At 36.7% G+C, this 19054-nt stretch overlaps 1 protein-coding gene across 4 annotated transcripts in view; it reads left to right on the top strand.

Moving 5' to 3' along the window:
* Window positions 1-19054, top strand: part of LINGO2 (leucine rich repeat and Ig domain containing 2) — a 462402-nt gene that overhangs the window by 215853 nt on the left and 227495 nt on the right. For all 4 annotated transcript variants that reach the window (XR_004305522.1, XM_015849935.2, XM_032441226.1 and 1 more), the window contains exon 3: window positions 7432-7518. The gene's annotated coding sequence lies outside the window, so the exon portion shown is untranslated. The remainder of the gene's footprint in view (window positions 1-7431; window positions 7519-19054) is intronic.

Below are 19054 nucleotides of genomic sequence, written 5' to 3'. Positions count from 1 at the left end.
CGTAACTCAGAGACACTCCTTAATACAGAGCATTCATCTTTGGGACCTGCTCCTATGTTATAATCCAACTGACATGAATCTATCAAACCTGGTAAGGTCTGCAGAGCTTTGCACAGTGTAAGGATGGCAAAAATATGTCCAGACTGTGTAACCTCATCCTAACTCACTTTTGTTGTTGTTTCTTTTTCATTTGTTTTTTGATTGTTTTCTTTTGTATTGTAAGAAAGTTATGATACATGTAAAAATGAGTGTCATTAGAAACTTTGAAACATTAATATACCAAGCAAAAAATATAGGAATGGCTTAGTTAATGTGGAGGCTGAATAGATAACTTTATTAATAGGCTTTACACTATTTCTAGCTCTGATGTTCAGATCTTGAAAGCAGGCTGTATTAGAATACTATGTAACACAGTTGTAATGAGAGGCCATTGCACACTCTTTCTGTTTGTTTGTTTGGAAGCAAGACTATGTTGTCGGTTGTAAAACAGAATAGGCACAAGTGCATCTTCAGAGAGTTTTCCTTCCATACATTTAGCTCATTAACTGAAATGATCTTTGTGAAAAGCACACATAAGCAGATTTCATATATCGTTGTGCTATGAATATAAATTGCAATTTCAAATTGTTCTGGCTGCCAGCTGATTTTGTTTGAGATTTCTCTAGAACTGTTTAATGTTAATCCATCTGGATACAGGAGAAGAAGTCAATAAAGCTGGTGCAGAGATGTAGAAATTACACCTTACTGTGTTAGCAACAACTTACCTCCTAAGATGAACTTTTTTTCCATCAGTTTTTGCTTGAAACTTTGACAAGGATGGAGGAACCCAATTACAATCACCAGAGGACATCTGCTAGTTAGTTTTGCAGCCGACAGATGCAGAATTTCTACATGCTTCAGGTGCCTTCAATTGCCCTTTTATGCTTCTTACCCATTTCATAAGTAGAATTGCAGCTGTTGAATATGCGCACAATCTGGCTCCTGGCCTGGGGTGGGTGAGGAGCAGAGAATGAGAAAACTCCACCTGGCTTTCCACTGGCACGTGCTAACGTGGCCTACACAAATCTGTTACGTGCTCTTGGGGACAATTCTGAATAAAGTAGATTTTTGTACTATGAGTGCTCTAAAGGAAAAACAGAGTGGTCCACATCCTTTCCAGTAAAAAATATTATAAAATGAAACCTGCATCAAAGAAAGGAGTGTGAGCATCTCCTCTGTAACTCTGAGCAGTCTTCTCCAAAGCCAGGCTTACCTTTACCTTCCTGCTCTGTTACTGAGAAGCTCAGGTGAGCCATAGGAAATTTTGTGCTAAACTTGGCAAGCAACCGTACTCACCATCTAACCAATCCTTGTAGTTTGTTGGATCAGTAGCTGCAATCACTGGCCAAGTCTGAGCATTTTTGGAAAACAAAGTTGATTTGGACTTCCATGTGAGCTGCTGTAAAACAGAAGATGAAGAAGTATATTTTTGAAGAGAAAATAAAGAGAAAATGTTTGTTTCACAGAACTTTAGTTCACTGACTGAAGATGTTCATACAAATTTGTACTGTGTTTGAAATTTTCAAAAGACCCTAAGACAGAGACAAAGCCTCTGTGTGGCAAGAAGTTATGAGCTCTGACTTTGAATGAAGCCTCATTCTCTCTCTGAGTAACTTCTCATTTTATAGGGGTTTCAGAACACGTGTGTAGATATCCTCTTTAACTTGTCTCACACAGGGGATGGGATGTCATTCAAGTACAGCAAGAGCACTCCATCTCCTCTCCACTCCCTATAAACCACTTCTTCAGGGGACGCTGTGCTTATTAAATGTTAACAGCAACAGGAGGCCTTTTTATTTTTGCCCCACCTCCATCTTCCTTGTAGATTTTTCCAAGAATATTTGTGGGTCCTAACAGCCAAAGACAATCCGTCAAGGAAGCCCCATAAAGCTGACACCTTCCTAAAGATAGGTATGGGCAAGGCCTTGACAGGACTTGAGCCTAAATGTGGGGTCAGGATCAGACAAGAATGTGAGAAAGATGGCAATTTTAGCTCAGCATGGGTTCGTTGCAGGTGAGGTTGGTTAACCAGAAGCAAGGATGGGGTTTTGAGCCATTCAGCCTTGGTGATTCAGAACAGAGGAGGCAACGAGAAGAAAAGGAAGTCAGGCAGTGAATGCTGATATTCTTGTCTTGAGCAGTAAATGGTCAGCTCTCCCTTCCAGATATGGCTTCTTTCCTGAGCTGTTCCGAGGGCAAGATAGCACTAAAGCACTCTTCCAGTAAATCTACATATACAAGTGGAATGCAGTGTTTAATTAGTGGTAAATTAAATTTTAATACTATTTTTTTCTTGTGTATCTTTGCCTTTGGATATTGCAGTATTATTGCTAATCAATTCACTAAAAATGGTGAAATGAGGGAAAGGACAAAGAAGTCATACAAAGAAGTCATAAATGTCTCTGATATTAGTGGTTCCATTCTACCTGAACACGGACACTTAAATATTTAATTCACAATTTATTGTAAACTTAAAAGCTTTTTCTTTTCTTCTTCTCCCCCCTGCCCCTTTTCAAATGCCTGGAGGTATGTGTTGGAAATAGCACATTCCTTTCCTGTAAAGTACTGAGTATTCTCTGTCAGATTCTGAAAGTGGAAAATTTCCATTAGATAACTAACTAGTTTTAGCCTTCGCTTAGGAGCTTATGTGATCATAATCTCTTTGTTGTTATATTTTCCCCTAGGCAGAATTCCCATAAAGTGTCTCTGTGGCCTTAAATTACTCGGGAGTGATTGTTTCATTACCTTTCCTTTGTGACACGTCAAAGGCCAATTTTGCAGTGGATCTGTGATAGCTTTGTCCCCTTATACTCAGAGTGGTTTCACTTGAGACATAGACAGTTAAGTTGACTAAAACTGTCATGTCCAAAGAAGCTCAGACCTAATTTTTAACTTCTAAGCACCCACAACTACAATGGCTAAGTTTTCCTAGTTTTCTGTGGGTCTAAATAGGAACATGGAATATATTGTTCTTAGCTAACAGTCAAGTCTCTGTAGCATCAAACAAACCAGGAGAAACAAAACTGAAAGCAAGTTTTGCTGGTGGTATTTTAAACCACAAATGTGTGTCCTGGTTCTAGTATTTATTTTTTCCTCTTTTTCTACCTGTAAATCATCTTGCTCTGATAGCTTTTGTGTCCCTACCCAGTGCTGCAGTGACCTGCCTAGATGTGACTGTTACCAGCACAAACAAGCAATCACTGAGCAGAATGCTTTTTAGTAAGAGAAGTCAACAACACCTCAGTGAACCTACAGTTTGTTGTGGATGCTATGAGACACATGGCATTTAGCAGTTGCTGTAAGTGCAGAGATCTGAGTGTAATAGTTACTTCTGGTATTCTTTTCCAGGTTCAAAACAAATCTGGATTTAGTTTGAATTTAGCACTGAGTTACAGTCTTGACTTCATACTTAATTTGGCTGTTAGAATGGTATGTTAGTTGTTCATATCAAACGTAACTATTTGAGTCTTAGCCCAAAACTTAGTAGTAGCATGCAGCACCAGTTGTTCTAAGCCGGGAATAGCTCCAAGGTACATTTAGCTGATCAGTCTAGTCAAATGCATTGTTTTATTGAAAGAGAATAACTGCTTTTATGCTCTTTCATGAACATGGACTAATTTTAGAGGTAAGAGATGAATTAGCAATTCACACTGCATGCTTACCAGATGCTGTTGTCAAATGTGAATGAAACAGCAACACAGTAAAGCTGAAAACAACATTTGGAGATCACCTTGTCCCTTCAGTATTACAGACTAAGCTAGGCAAGAGAAGTGATATATTTGTTCAACCCATGCCATTATTAAGTTAACCAAGCTGAGAGCATAAATATAATATTGTACAAGAGTTTTGCTGGTATGAGTTCCCGTCACTATAATTAAGCAAAGAAATTGAGTTATTCTGACAGGTGATTCTGTCTGGCTGCTTGTGGTGATATTTTCCCTATACTGAACTCAGTCATTTGTAAATCATACAGCTTATTTCCATCCACTTCCTGAGTCCTTCAGATGAGCATTCTGCAGATGATGAAGACATATTTTTCATGTAAAATTATGTATGCCTTTTTGTAAGCCAACAGATCTGTTGTAGAACAACCCACTATCCCAATCACTCTGCAAGGGTTTATTTTCATACCTGTTCAGGGTAAAGCAAGAAATAAGTTGAGTGCAGAGGGCCTGCCTTACCTGAAAGCTCAGATCAGAATACAGTCACATTTGTTCTTTATTATTTTTGTCCTCTAGACAGAAATAAGAAGGCTTGTGTTTTTAAGCCATACATTGAAACATCTTTAACAGAAAGGGTTAGAAACTAGCCATCCAAGTTTACAAGTTTCTAACTATGTTAGCCTGTCTAATTGTTAGGACATTCCCCTCAGGAAAAAAAGAAATCTGAAAACAAAGATGAGAATCCCAGCAAGATTAAGGGACAACTAAGATTGTTTTTTCTCCTAGGACCTAAGAAAAGATAAGTAGTATGTCCAGCTTTTTAGCTTTTTGTTTGTTTGTTTGTTTGTTTTCTTAATCAGTGTCTGTGCTTGTGTATTATGCAAGGAGCATTGCTACCTGTCTTTTATAAAAATAATTGTGGTTGACAGTGAAAACTGAACTGTGTTTTAGCAGATCCGCATAGTATAGTGAGTATTTGAGCTCTCATTTTGCTGCTAGAATGACCACAGGGGCTGTAGCCATAAGTAGAGGAGATGGGTAGAATCCAGTCAGACAGCAAGAGACTTGTTGAATAAACTATTATTAAACCTGGCTACAGAAATTGTTCTAAAATACTGTCTGAGATTTCAGATACTATTACCATTTTCACTGTTGTTTCAATTAGTTGTTTCAATGATGACTCTTTCTGTCCTGCAAAGGTTTTCTCCTTTTGTGTATTTTTTTAGAGGATGATTTCCCACAGCATTAGACCATGCTGATTCCTAAAATATTTGCCGGAGAGCTCTTGCTTCTCCACTGGGAGGAGACATCAAAGAGTTATCATCTAATTGATTTTATGTTTTGTCTTTTCCTTCCTTGAAAAATGAGGTCATAACACAGAATAAGGAAGAAAAAAAAGAAAACAACAAAAAACATACTCAAGATAAATTAAGATATAGCCTTTAGCCTCTCTGAGTCCTGTTCATTCCGAATGTGAACATTTTGTTAGGATTTTTATTTTTATTTTTATTTTCTTAAAAGATGTTTGCTTAATAGGAATATCAGGGTGGATTTTTTTGTTTGTTTTTCATTCTTGTTGTTTTTTTTGTTGTTGTTTTCCTTTGGTTAGTTGATTTCATTGTACCTAAAGTATAATGAGATTGAAACATTGAAATACAGTGACATAGTTCACTAGTATATAGAGATTGAATAAATTGTCCAGCTGAAATGGGACTCTATGAAATTCTGTCTTGATTTATGATTAGGCAGATTCTATTCTCTTTGTAGTTAAGGCTGAAAAGCTAACCACTTAACTTCAAGCAACATGGATCCCCTGTGCTGCCCTTTCAAAAAAATGCCTAACTCAAATCAGTCAATTTCTGAAAACTGAGGTGGGCAGATTTTCAGTTATCTTAATTATGTTGTCGAATGTGAATCTTTACTACTCTGTGTTACTGTATGAATGAGTGACAGGTCGGAGTTGTGATACTTTCATAAATTTGTGAAGTACAGTACCCAGGAAATTCAACTGAATTTCCACATACAAACGTGAAGAGAAAGAAGGCTGATGTATGTCAGCAACATATTGCAAATCCGTATCTTCTATTGATTTTTTTTTTGTTGGTTATCAAAATGCATTTAAGTTTGCAGTAGATCTGCTGAGAGCAGAAACAGGACAATGCAGTGAAATAAAAATAAAAAATAACATTTAAAAAGCCTGATTGCAATGAATAATGGTACTTTAGATGTAAGGCAGAGTCTTCAAAACAGCATTTTGAGTAGACGAATCACTGTGAACTTTAGGAGCTTGAAGTGTTGTTCCTTTGGTAATTGTTCTAGAAGAAAAAAATGAGATCTCTAAATTTTCATAGATAAGCCTGTTTAGCTTCAGTTACAGCACTTCATATTTCCAACACAGGATGAAATTTCGTATTTTTGTGCCTCTGATACTTACATCTCCTTTTCTAGTATCTATGTTCCTGGTAATGAGCACTATCCAAGTCTCTTTGACTCAAGACTATTTAAAACAAGATTATGCTGTGTTTGATACTGTGCACTGTGTTGAAAGTTACTTTTGTTTCACAATTTTAATTCTTTATGTTCCCAATGAAAATTTATTTCATAATCTTAGTTCTCTTTTTAAAAAGTTTCTAATCCAGGTGATGTAGAAATAAGCTTAAAAATCAAACAAACCCAAATCAGTCTTTAAATAATATGAGGACTGAATAACAGCAGCAAAGAATAACTTATGAAGTTGCAGTATTTTTTAACTATTTTCATGACATTACTTCCACTGGATTCTGGTGCTTCTGAGTGCTTGGAGTTGGCTGTGTTCACTCTGTCACTTTACAGCATTTTATTCACAAAAACATACAACCAAAATAATAAAATAACATCTGAGCACAAACAAGAATGGGGCAAGAGGTGTTACTTCTGAGGCTGTGGTACTCTCTAAGGGCTTTCTCTGGATGTCATCAGGTTAAGCAGAAGATCTGCAGGCAGAAGTTGCCCATGAGAAGAGATGAATCCATGAATGGCCTACTGCTCATAATTCACACAATTGTAAAGCTGCATAAACGTGATCATACACCACTGTAAGAAATACCTGTGATACTTTATGCAGTATTGAAAGTGCATCTTATGCACTGAGTGCAGCATCTCTTTTTTTCAGTCTCACTTGCTTTTTTCAGGCATAGTTAGAATCCAAATAAACACCAAAAGGAATTCTATGGTGGTTCTACAACCTGCATGTATGTTTTCTGTGCAGTAATATGTAAGATCTCTGAATAAAATAAACTCATCATGTTTTATTCTGCTATGAAGGCTTGGGGATTTGGTAGCTGTTTTGTCAGTATGTACTGCACACATCTTATTTCTCTGTAATAGACAGAGTCAAAATCTACTGATTTTAAATGCTGGGTACTATATGACACTCCTGGAAGTAATTTCATGAAGAAAAGCTGAAGAACCTTTAGGGCTAATATTCCTCTTTTAGATGTAGGATTAGCCTGGATGTTGCCTGCAGCAACTGTCTCAGTTCCCCAAACTCTGGCCCAAGATGCACGTCCACCTCTCTGCAGATCTGAATGCATTATTCTGCTATAGGCCAAAACACGAAACTTGTCACGAGCCACCCAGCTGCAGAACAGAGGTCCAAAATAGGAAACAGTAACTGCCGTAAGAAAGCATAGAGCAACCTGGACCACAGAAATATGCCAAGTGACTAATTCTTGTTTTGTTTGTTTTCCAGCTGTGTTAGTTGCTTTAATGCAAGTACCTGTTCCGTCAGATGACCTTGCTTCACTAGTGGTCTGCAGCAAGCGACAGTGTAAAAGCTGTAAGTGTGGCTTCCCTTGTTTTCATCCTATTAAGAAAGTAGTTTACTGCTCACTTAAGATCTGGCAGTCTTGGCATGATTCAAACTGAAAGGCTTGTCATTGTTCTAAATATTTCAGGTAAACCTGGCCAAGTCTGAGTGCATGTCAGATTTACAAAGACTTGTCAAAATCATAAAGTTAATGGGCTGGAGAAGAAGAAATCTTCATAGCTGCATAATCTTGCTAAGTGGAGATCTAAGAGTAAAAAACAATACTTACATTAACGGACATTATTTTGATGACACTCTCTTTAATCATTAACTCCAGCTGATGGAAGAGGGCATACCTAGCTCAGAACCATCTTTGCTGTACTCAGGTCTGCTATTACGATTTTTCTCTGGATGTTGGATTACTGAGCAGTTAAAAAATTGGGAAGAAAAAGAAATGGTAAGGAAGCCAGACTCTTAAATCCAAAGATAGATGAAAATGTTAAGTGCCCTGATTTCTGAAATGCTGAGCCTCTGGCAACTTTCATTTACTTTAAAGGAAGCTGCCAGGGCTCAGCACCTGAAAATAAGGTCAGTTATTGAGGCACTTTGCTAAGACTTGGTGATCTGGAGACTATAATCGGAGTACCTCATACTGTTCCTATTTGGGAGGAAAGAATATTCTGAATAGAAAAAATAGAGGCATAGCCTCACTCCTATCAAGCAATGTACACAGGAGAAAACAAGGTCTCTCCATGTTACATAGTCTGATTTATTTTCTTGTATGCTAGGGTGTTTTTAGTTGTTGTTTGGTTAGGTTTTTATTTTTATTTATTTATTTATTTGGGGGAGGATTTTTTGCTTTTGTTTTGTTTTTGGAAGGGGCATGGTAATAAAATCAAACAGAAAAAGGTAAATTTTAGCAATTTTGTGATTTGAAAAGTCAGTTTTGGGGTCACTACAGGGCAAGTTTCCCTTCTACTGGCTGCTCTGCCTCTGAAGGGTGACAATAAATTGGAGGGCAATGAACTTCTACACAGGTAGATAGGAACAGGACAAGGATATTTTAAAGTAAATAAGGGCTGATTTAGATTAGATATTGTGAAGTTTTTTACTGAGAGAGTAATGAGGTGTTGGCACAGGCTGCCCAGAGAGGATGTGGATGCCCCATTCTTGGAGGTGTTTTAGTTCAGGTTGTATGGGGCTCTGTGCAGTCTGATCTAGTGCTTGATCTAGGGGTTGGCAGGCTGTACACAGAGAAGGGTTGGAACCTGATGATACTTGATGTCCCTTCTAACCCAAGCCATTCAATGGTCTCCATTCTTTTTTTTTTTTTTTTAAATTTTTATGTATTTGTCATATTCAAGCGTAAATGTAGTAATTAGCTTTGTTCCTAAGCGGCAGCACGGATGTGAGGTTAGGAGGCTCCTCTCTTAAACATCAGTTTCCCTCACTTAGCAATCTCCTGAGGCTAAATGTAGTAGTATTATCTTGCATTCTGTTTGGGAAATTAAAGGCACTGAAAGTAAGGAAAATAAAAAAGACTTTCCAGCAGTCCTGTTAAACTGCATTTCTGCAACCTTTCATTTTCTTTTGAGCTCCAGCATGTATTTTTTATCAAATTTGTCTCTTAGTTTTTGAGCCTCCTGCCTGTCCCCTGCACAAAGCTGTCCCATGGTAAATGCTGTGCTGGCACTCACGTTAGAACACTATATTCAGGAGTTCTTTACTGAACTGTGAAAAGTTGCCCTAGGCAGACAAATGCCTCAAGGCTGAGCTGCAGAAGGAGACTTAACAGTCTCCAAGGCCGCTTTATGACATTGTTTGTGTGTCCCCAAAGTGGCAGTTAGAGGAGCTTCATTTCGTGCTTTGCTGAAACGCTCCTGAGTTATGACCAGTTGCTCCAGTGATTTCAGGTGGTTTTCTGTCAACAAGCATCAACAAGCGCAGCAGGCAGCTGGGCCTACCTCTTGCCTACCACGTACCTCCCAGGCCTGCCTCTAACACCTCCTATCAGTGTGCTCAAATGTCTATTGTGGCTTGCCACGAAGACTGTAATTTGCATAGACATACCTGCCAAGAAATATATTTTTCCCTCAGAAATTGATTTGTGAGCTTGCTGGACTACTCTATACATGTATGCTTGTATAGCTGACAGTTTCAGAAGTGAAAAATCGTCCCCAAAAGCCAGACACAGCTGGTAAACAGAAAGTAATGGAAGAAAGTGGTAGACAAATTATTGTTTTATTGTCTCCTTTGTTTACTTTGCTAGTGTCTTCAGTCTAATAGCCTAGGGCTATGTTTTAGTGCTCTTGAATTTAATACCCTTGAACATTTATCAGTAGTGAGCAGGAGCCTCTCAACAGTCACTAAGTTGTTTTACAGAAGCTGAAAAGCAGAGGGCTCCATGAACTATTCCCTTCTTTAAATTAGGCTGGTTCCATTGCTAACAGTGGTGGGAACTCTGTGAAAAGGTTATGTGGGGAAAAAGCAATGTGAAAGTAATTCTGTGGTTGTTGTGCTTCTCCCAGAGAACACTCTATAAAGCCAACTCCGATGTCATCTCAGAAATGTGGTGAAGAGGGCCAAAAACAGTCCTTTCTGTAGTTACAAATAATCAAATCCATAGAAGTTAAGAATTGACCTCATAGATTAAGATGATTAAAATTCTCTGGTTTGGTCCTTGTAATGTAATGCTATGGTGTATAGTGAAACCATGCTCACACTATTATTACTGTCTACTCTTCATCTAAAACTTTGATAGTTTTGAAAGAATGTGATTTCACAGCTTTTCTACACAATCTACCCCAGCTCTGAACCATTCTTAATATATATTTTCCATTATGCATTTTTCTTGTTCATTCACTTTTCACAGTGTAAGAGGTATACAAAACAGATTATTCCAGATCCCAATCAGTATCCCTGATCTTCCCCGTGTGTATAAAAAGAATACATTTTCTGTAAATAATATTCAGTAAAGCCACAGTGTTTTCCAGCTGTCCAGATCAAATCTGAACACAAAATTCTATTTAATATAAATTCTAGCAATCATTTTTTAAGCCTACCATGTTGTTTTTAATGTTGCTATCACAACAGAAAAGTACTGAAACAGATTTTCTGTGCGTGTATTTTTTAAAAAAGATTATGGAAAACAAAACACAGAAATACATAAAACTGTAGCAAATCAGTCTTTTGTTATTCTTATCTTAATTTTAGTGCTTTGTTTCCAATTTTCAGTATCAAAGGCTGTTTGGAAGGAATGCAAGTTGTGCTGCTATTACTATGTAATCACATTTATAGGTGACAGTCTAATAAAATATTGCAATTAGCAGTTTATTATTTTCAAGATTACTTCAAAAATATTAGTTTCGGTGTTTTCAGACCCAAAAGAATGTGATTACATAGATGTTTCTACCAAGAATAGCACTAAGCGTTTACTGACTTTGTACTCTAGGAAAATTTATTTTCATTGACTTATGATCCATAAAGGTTTTCGCAAAGGATGGTACAGTATAAAAAACTATTTCTGTTGGGATTATATGAAAAATATTGTTAGTAATCTCTCTCGGTGCTCATTTGGTGCTATTTGTAAGAATGTGAATTAAAGCACACAGAAAATAGATGCCTGTTACATATAATTTCAGCAAAATAAATACATGTTATATGCTGCCACCTTATGGTAGCATAAGCTACACAGGTCTTCATGTAACAGTGTACTCCTGTGCAGGAAGAAATTATCAGAAAAACAGGTAATATGTTTCCAGCCAAAAAGATTTTGTGAAGTCAAGCACTGTGGATAAATTTTGTGAATATTAAAAGTTCAAGTGTGAAAACTTTAAAAAGGATGACTGGGAAGAATTGCAGTTTATCCATAATCTCACTTGATGTTGGCAATGTTGCACTAAACCTCAACATTTTTTATCCTAAGAGTGAGCACGGTAGTTGTTTAATATCTGAAAGGTCATACATGTGGGACAATATAGAGATAAAGCTATTTCTGGCAGGTTTGGATAAATAGGTAGTAAAGGTCTATCTTTGATGCTACAGTTTGAACATGTTGGCATTATGTCAACCGTTATGGACTGAAGGTGACCATTTTTATTATTGCCAACAATGTCAGAATATATATATATATATATATATATATATATATATATATATATATATATATATATATATATATTTTTAATAAGTGTCTCCTTATGTCATTTTATAAGCAGTAAAACTTTATTTCACAAAATGCATAGTCAAACTGTGAATATCTTGCTGTAGGATTACTATGTATGTTCATAAAACACATAGAAGGAAAACTCAACACAGATTTAACATGTGCTTTACGTGTTCATCAGCACTGGATATGTAGAAACTGGGAGGGAATATGGGGCTACTATAGAAACACAAATATGCTTTCCCCAATCCAATATTCTTCCCTAAGCACAGGCCTTGGCCCTAGTCAGATGAATCTTTTTGTTGATCAGGTTGAGTGTTCATTGTGGAAGTGATCAGTGGTGTTCCTTAGGGGTCAGTGCTGGGACAAATGCTCTTTTGTATCTTTATCAATTACATTGACAGATTGAGTGCGTCCTCAGTAAGTTTGCAAATGACATCAAGCTGCATTATGAGGTTTACACTCTTGAAGGCTGAAATACCATCCAGAAACCTAGGCAGGCTGAGTAGTGGGCCCAGGTGAACCTCATGAGGTTCAGTAGAGCCAAGTGCAAGATCCCATGTCATGGCAACCCCCACCATCAATGCAAGCTCAGGGATGGAAGGACTGAACATCACCCTGCCAAAAAGGACTTGAGGAAACTGGTAAACAAGAAGGAGGATACAATTAGCAATGTGCCCTTTGCAGACCAGAAGGCCAACTGTATCTTTGGCTGCACCTAAAGAAGCGTGGCCAGCGGGGTGAGGGAGGTGATCCTGCCCTTGTACTCTGCACTTGGAGCAGTTTGACCAGAGAATTGGTGGATGTCCGATCCCTGCAGATATTCAAGGTCAGGCTGGATCGGGCTCTGTCCAACCTGGTCAAGCTGCAGATGTCCTCGCTTGTTGCAGAGGAGCTGGATCAGATGACCTTTAAGGTCCCTTCCAACTTAAACAATTCTGTTATTCTGTGAAAAGCAATTAATTATTATCTCTTTTCTTAAAAGGAACTAATACTGCAAATCTGATCGCAGAATACTGTAGTGAAAGAGCAGTGTACATACAACTTTTTGCTGTATATAGTCAAACTCTGTTAGTTATTGGAAAGCAGTCTTAAGTATTTATTAACAGCTTCAGGTTTATTTACAGCACAAAGACAAGCACACAAAAACTCCTGATGTAAAAACATTCCCCTGCTAAGTAATTTTCTGTTTGTTTACTTTAGTACTTCCAACAGTATAAAGTACAAAGCTCAAGTGTTTAGTTGATGAAGATGTCAGACTGAAAACATAAAAGTTTATGTTTAAATGAATCTGAATCCATGTTCTAAACTCCAGCTGGAAATGGATTTCAAATTGACAAGTATAACAGCTGAAAGTATGTGCATTGCTTTGAAATGTCCAACTTTAGATAGTCTCAATAACCTCTAGACTCTTAAAGATAATAGGGTAGATAAAAACGGAGATTCTAAATTGTGCAGAGCTTTATACTGTAGGTTATCATATAGCAATTTCAAAATCAATTCGATGTTGAACAGGAAGCCAGCATAATTCTGTCAGAACTCAGATTTCATACCTTGTGCATGTTAAATCACAGCATCTGGATTTTGTATGCATAGGAAGAAATTGCATTTATGGGAAATATTCAGAAAGTCATGCAGTAATCCAGCCCTATATGCTAAGATGTTGAGGCAACATATGGTAGCGCATGCAGTAATGGTATTTTGTGAGCTTTAGTTTCCAAGGTCATATCCTTGACTGTTATTTAAACAGTATATCCACTTGTTTAAAGCAGTATTTCCTACTTCAAGAATCCAGCTATAATTTCCGTCGCTTTCCTTGTATAGTTTCACCCTCCAATAGTAAGATAAAATTTATTATCCACAATGAAAAGCTTGAGTTTTCTTAAAATTAAATGCAAACATCCTCTCAAAGATGCTTCTATTATAGAGCTTTCATTAAAGCTGTTATAGACAAATTCAATGTTCAGCATATGACTTACTGCAGAATTTTAAAGAAGGTGAAGAAGACTTTTACAAGTTTTGACTAATGTTAACCAACTGACCAAAACAAGAATTCAACTAAGAAAAGTCCAATTGGCTGAGATAATTCCTGTGACATACTACCATTTCAGTGCAATTTATTATAACTGTCTTTTGACATTTTTCTTTAGCTCCATTCAGGATGTTATGTTTCCAGTAAGTGAAGGTGGATTATACTGTTCCACTCACAGCCATGGATGAATAAACTGACTGTAATCAGAACACATCATACTGATGAAGTTACAAGAAGTAAAATGCTCACTTCATTACTTTGTAAGCATTTGAGTGCTTTTACCTCCGTCTGTCTTGATGTTTGGAGAGAAGTTTCTGTAATAGGTTCTCTATCTAATTGTAAAGCCACTTCCAATTGCTTTTCAGGGCAGTAGTACTACTTGAAACTTTCTGTTGTTCAGAAAAGTAGGGTATTATTTTTTGATCAAATTTAATTGTGCTTGTTTCTTAATGCACTTATTCCAGCTGTGTTAAGCACTACTGAACGACACCAAAAAAGCTGAAACATCTGTCCTATAGTACTTTAGGAACATTCAGTCTATGAAGGGCTCTTTTGTGCTTTTTTTTTTTTCCCCAAGTTTTTAATAATAAGTTGGGAAGTTCTGTCTTACACTTTAGAGTGAATATAGCAATTCTGTTTTGTTTCAGAAGAAATATGCATGCTTTTAGATAGCACTTAAAGCAGCGAGACATACTGTTCTTTATTTTTTCTTTCTAACCTTATGCTATGAAATTCATATAGTAATCAAAAGTAGCAAACATGCAAGGGCGATTAAAGTCAGTACTAGTTTCTTTTTCTATCAGTTAATATCAGTGAATTATGTAGACTTCTACCTTCAGGTTTGCTCATTCTTCACAGAAAAACTGGTCACTGATATTTTTGTTCAGATCTCCTTTTAGGATTGTCAAAGGGGTAATTTATTTCTTTACTCATATTATTGTAGACCGTATATCTGTTTGACATGAAAGAAGATGGAAATATTCTAATGAAACACAAGCTTTCCTGGCGTCTGTGGAGGTGGATGGGTGAAAGTTTTTGCATGATCATCTATTTATTTTAGACATTTCCTTCCATGCTAGTTTTAAATGAAACTGGATTTGAGTTGAAGGAATTAAGATACTGACTGTCTTTAAGAGGCAGACATATATAAGCTGTATAGCTTGGGCATAGTGACATATTTATTGAAGACTTGAAAACTGAAGAAAAAGAATATTGTTTAGTGTTACTGGTTAAGCCACAGTATTCAGCGGTACTAGAAGAAAATGCTAATTACAATTGAAATGACTGTGTAGTCCTGTGTAGATCACGTTAAACATAGACGAAAGTAACAAGATCTTACTTTTTTTCTAAAACCAGGCAATATAGCTGAAAAAGCCTCAGTAACAGTGTTGGTTAGACCCATAAATATGAAAAAGTAATATATGTAAACAGCAAAATTATTTGTTGTGCTGGAACACTACCATTGTCCTGAACCACACAGAAGATAAACCAGATAATAGCAAAATATGGACTGGATTTTCCTTCCATTCCTTTTTTTCCTTCCAGGATGAGAAGTAAAAATGGTGGCTTAGTGAAAAGAGCACTGCTGTTTAGGAAAAGGTGTTTGGTTCCCAGCTCTACATATAGGTAATGCAAGCTGGAACCTTGATTTCCTGCATCCTGGGGAAGTTCTGCATGATCAACATGTATGAAGTATTGTTTGAGAAAGGATAAAGGGGTATTAGATAGACAAAAAGAGGGACAAACCTCAAAAAATTCAGGCAGTATGTCAGAAAATGTGTTAGAAAACAGAAGGCATGGCTCTAGTTTCTAACTTAAGAAAGCATAAATTGCAGTTGAGCAATTAAGTTGGCTTCCTTAAGTTAGCCTGTCCACACAAGGCAAAATTTGAGTATCTTTTATGAAAGGTAGTAACATATCCATATTAATGTTTTCTACAGATGTGTGTCCTTCTCTTGAATTGCTGACCTGAAAGTCTAGCAGTGTGCAGACCACACTGAACTAACTCACTTGAAATACAGAGATATCCCCCTGGAACAAGTCTCTCATCTCAGAGACAAATCCTTTTGCTTATATCACTATATTTTCACCAGTATTGAAATCTTGATAATTTTGAAAATAAGTTAAAAATTGCTTTGTTCTGTGCTCATTAAAATCAGTGCAAAATCTCATGTTCTTTTCTTTATGTGCTAAGTTAAGGTAAGGATCGATGCTTTAAGCTTCATACCAGAGCTTCCTATTTACTTCTGAAATTTGTGTGTTCTATCAAATTTCAGGCTCTGCTAAACATGTGTTACAAAGGACTACAAAATGTGTTTAGGCAGATAGACTTTAAATAATAGACAGAAAAGGAAGATGTTAAGGATTCTGAAGCATACTGACAGATGGTGAGGTTAACTATATGCCCTTCCATTATTTCTTTTTGTGGTGCCTTTGATGGCTGATGTTACTTGAAGACATTGTTTCCACCAGAGATAATGGCTTATGGCAAAGAGTTGTGCTGCGTTAATGGAGCTGCAGAGGCTGATGTTCATGTTGTCATTGAATGAGTAACTGTCATCCNAGTAACAACACTGTGTAAAATCAGAATTCTCTTTCAAGGACAAGAATATTTTTAATTCATTTCATTCTTGCTCTGTACACCTGGATGTGATAGCAGAAATGAATGGCAATATTATACTTAAGAAATCTCTCTGTTAAATAAGCCTTGAAAAAGCACATGGAATTGGTGGTATATGTCGTAGCTTCTCTGCTGGCCTGGATGAACAGGTGTAAAAATAACCTACTTAAGCAGGTTATTTCACTCTCTGCTATTTACTTAATATTAAATCCTTTTATACCTCTGCTCATAATAGATTATGCCTTTTTCCTGCTGTTCTTAAAAATAATTCCCAGGAGATCAAAGGCATTACATAAAGGCACATTAGGAATTCTTATGTTGGCCAGTGAGATAATTGCTTTGTCATTCCACTATCCCTATGTTTAATGCAGTGGTTATGCATTTGGATGTTAATCACCATGAGATCTCAGAGCTGAAAATGAAGAGAACTGAAGAAGAAATTCTACTTAAAATGAACTATTGCTGTCCTTCCAGCTTTGGTTGCAAAGACAGACAATCGTTAAAAGCCGCTTTGAAATTTGTACATATTTTATGCACACAGACCAGTCTGTGGTTGGGAACTATCTGCATAATATAAGGAGTGACATGTTGGGACAACAAAGATGCTATTTCAACACTTAGTGCAAAGACACTACAAAAGAGTGGGATGGAGTCCAAGTGAATGCCCCAGAGCTGCAAAGAGGAAACCAAATGCTGTGCACTGTTAACATTGCACTGACAGATACTAAAAGCCGAGAGAGTTTACTGGTGCAAATGCTAGAGACTTAAAAGCCAAACTTCAGTTAGCATAACGTTTACTTTAATAATTTTTGAAATCTTCTGCTGTCATTTGTTCCTGTATTTTTTATTTCCTCCCGTCACAAAATCCTCCTCTTTCCTCTTGTTAGAAATTCTTACTAATAAGAATTAAGGAGAAAAGGTTCTGTAAATATGGGATGCTCAACATTCTTGCAAGGTTTTCTGTTTCTTTTCCTTCCAACCATTTCCCTTACCACTAATAAAAGTTTCTGAGGATTTTATGATTAGAGTACATTAGTTATAGTAGCTGTAAATTCTTTGCAAATGCCTAAGAAAGAATATATTATGTCTAAAGTTGTTATTTTTTGTTGCGCCTATGCTACTTTTATCCCATGATACCTAGTTGAATGACTATACTGCTAACTAAATATTATCTAGCATTGCAAAAGAGTTTTCCAGGGAAATCAGTTACATCCCTTGGCTGTACAGATATCAGGTACTGCTGATTCATTTTTATCTCACTCTTTCTGTCTTTCTCTCTCTCTGCAGTATTAGGTCGTATCAAAGGAAGAATATTGTTGACCATTCTATTACTTTCAGATCCACAATTTTGAATAGACAAGTAGCATTATGTAAACAATAGGGAGTGAGAAGTGTAATTTTTAAATGTCTAGGATTTTATTTTATCTTATTTTATTTATTTATTTTAATAAGGGAACCATTTCCGATTAATTTCTCAGTCAGTCTTGCAGCTTGTAGAACACTGTCCTTTAGTTTCAGCTTTAGATTATGATAACTGTTAAATGTAATTCCCAAATCTTGCCTAAACTCACTCTATTAGTATTGGGTTGTGTGCTTTCATTCTATCCAAGACTACAGGTTCTCCAACATTTTGCAAGAAACAAATATGTGTTCTATAATGTGCATTCATTGGAGTGGACTACTGGAGACCTAATAGTCAACAGACTATCAAGCTTGACGTAAGCTAAAATTTGGTTTTGCTGTAGAAAAAGCTACAGTTATGAGACGCTGTATGTAAAGAATGGCTCTATTATTTGTTAACCTGTGAGCCACAGCAATCTATTAATGTCCAGCAATTATTCCTTGTGGACAAATGCTAGATCTGCTCAGTCCTTGAACTATCTACATATACAGAATTGCCTCAGCCCTAGGGCTGTATGTAGCCTCAGAATTTAGTGCATCCAAAGTTCTTACAATCTGTTTGTGGTGCCTGTTGTTCCCCTGTGCCTGGTGCCTGGGGGAGCGTTTGTTATAGAACGGTCCCTTTATTTAAGCCTCTGTCTGGTGTACTTGGTCCAACCACTGAATTCTATATGATTTGCCTTACTGTGAAGTAGTGGCTTCTCTTTGTTATTAGCACTATTCATAGAAGAGGTTCAGCACAACTAAAACATAATTTAATTTAATTATTTGCAGCATTCATTACCTACATAAGAAAATCACTAGAATGTTATATTATACATAAGCAAATAAATCTGTATTATAGCCTGGGTTTTGTGCAGTAGTAAAACTGAACTGTAAACAAGAGGTCAAACCTTATCCATATGTTTGATTTCTGGAGCGTGTACGTTCAGTAGCTGCTTTCCTTTGGGAATGATAAAAATAATGGCACTGCCGAGCAGGTTACGGGAGTGAAGCCAGTAAGTTAAAATTATTCATGTAAAGGTTTATTGAATCAGACTTGTTTTACTGCTACACAGTTTTCTAAATGTGTAGGGGAGGAGTGCAGGGAGAAGGCAGTGAAAATCAAAGCTATATCTTATTTCTCTTGAATGTTGAAAATACTTTACTATTTCAGTTAAAATATTAACATGAGTTAGAACTTGTACACAGAAGGACTAACCAGACTCTTGACTCTTGTGAGAGATTTTCAGGAGGTGAGAATGGTCCAACATGCAATTTTAGAGGAACTTTATGAAACACTTCATTTTTTCCAGCACACGTTTTTATTTTTTAATATGTTGGATCTCCCTGCTCTGTTCCTAATGCA

This window comes from Coturnix japonica, chromosome Z (assembly GCF_001577835.2).
Source record: "Coturnix japonica isolate 7356 chromosome Z, Coturnix japonica 2.1, whole genome shotgun sequence".
NCBI lineage: Eukaryota > Metazoa > Chordata > Aves > Galliformes > Phasianidae > Coturnix > Coturnix japonica.
The sequence above is the reverse complement of the archived record's forward strand: the minus strand, read 5'-3'. Positions and strand labels throughout refer to the sequence as shown.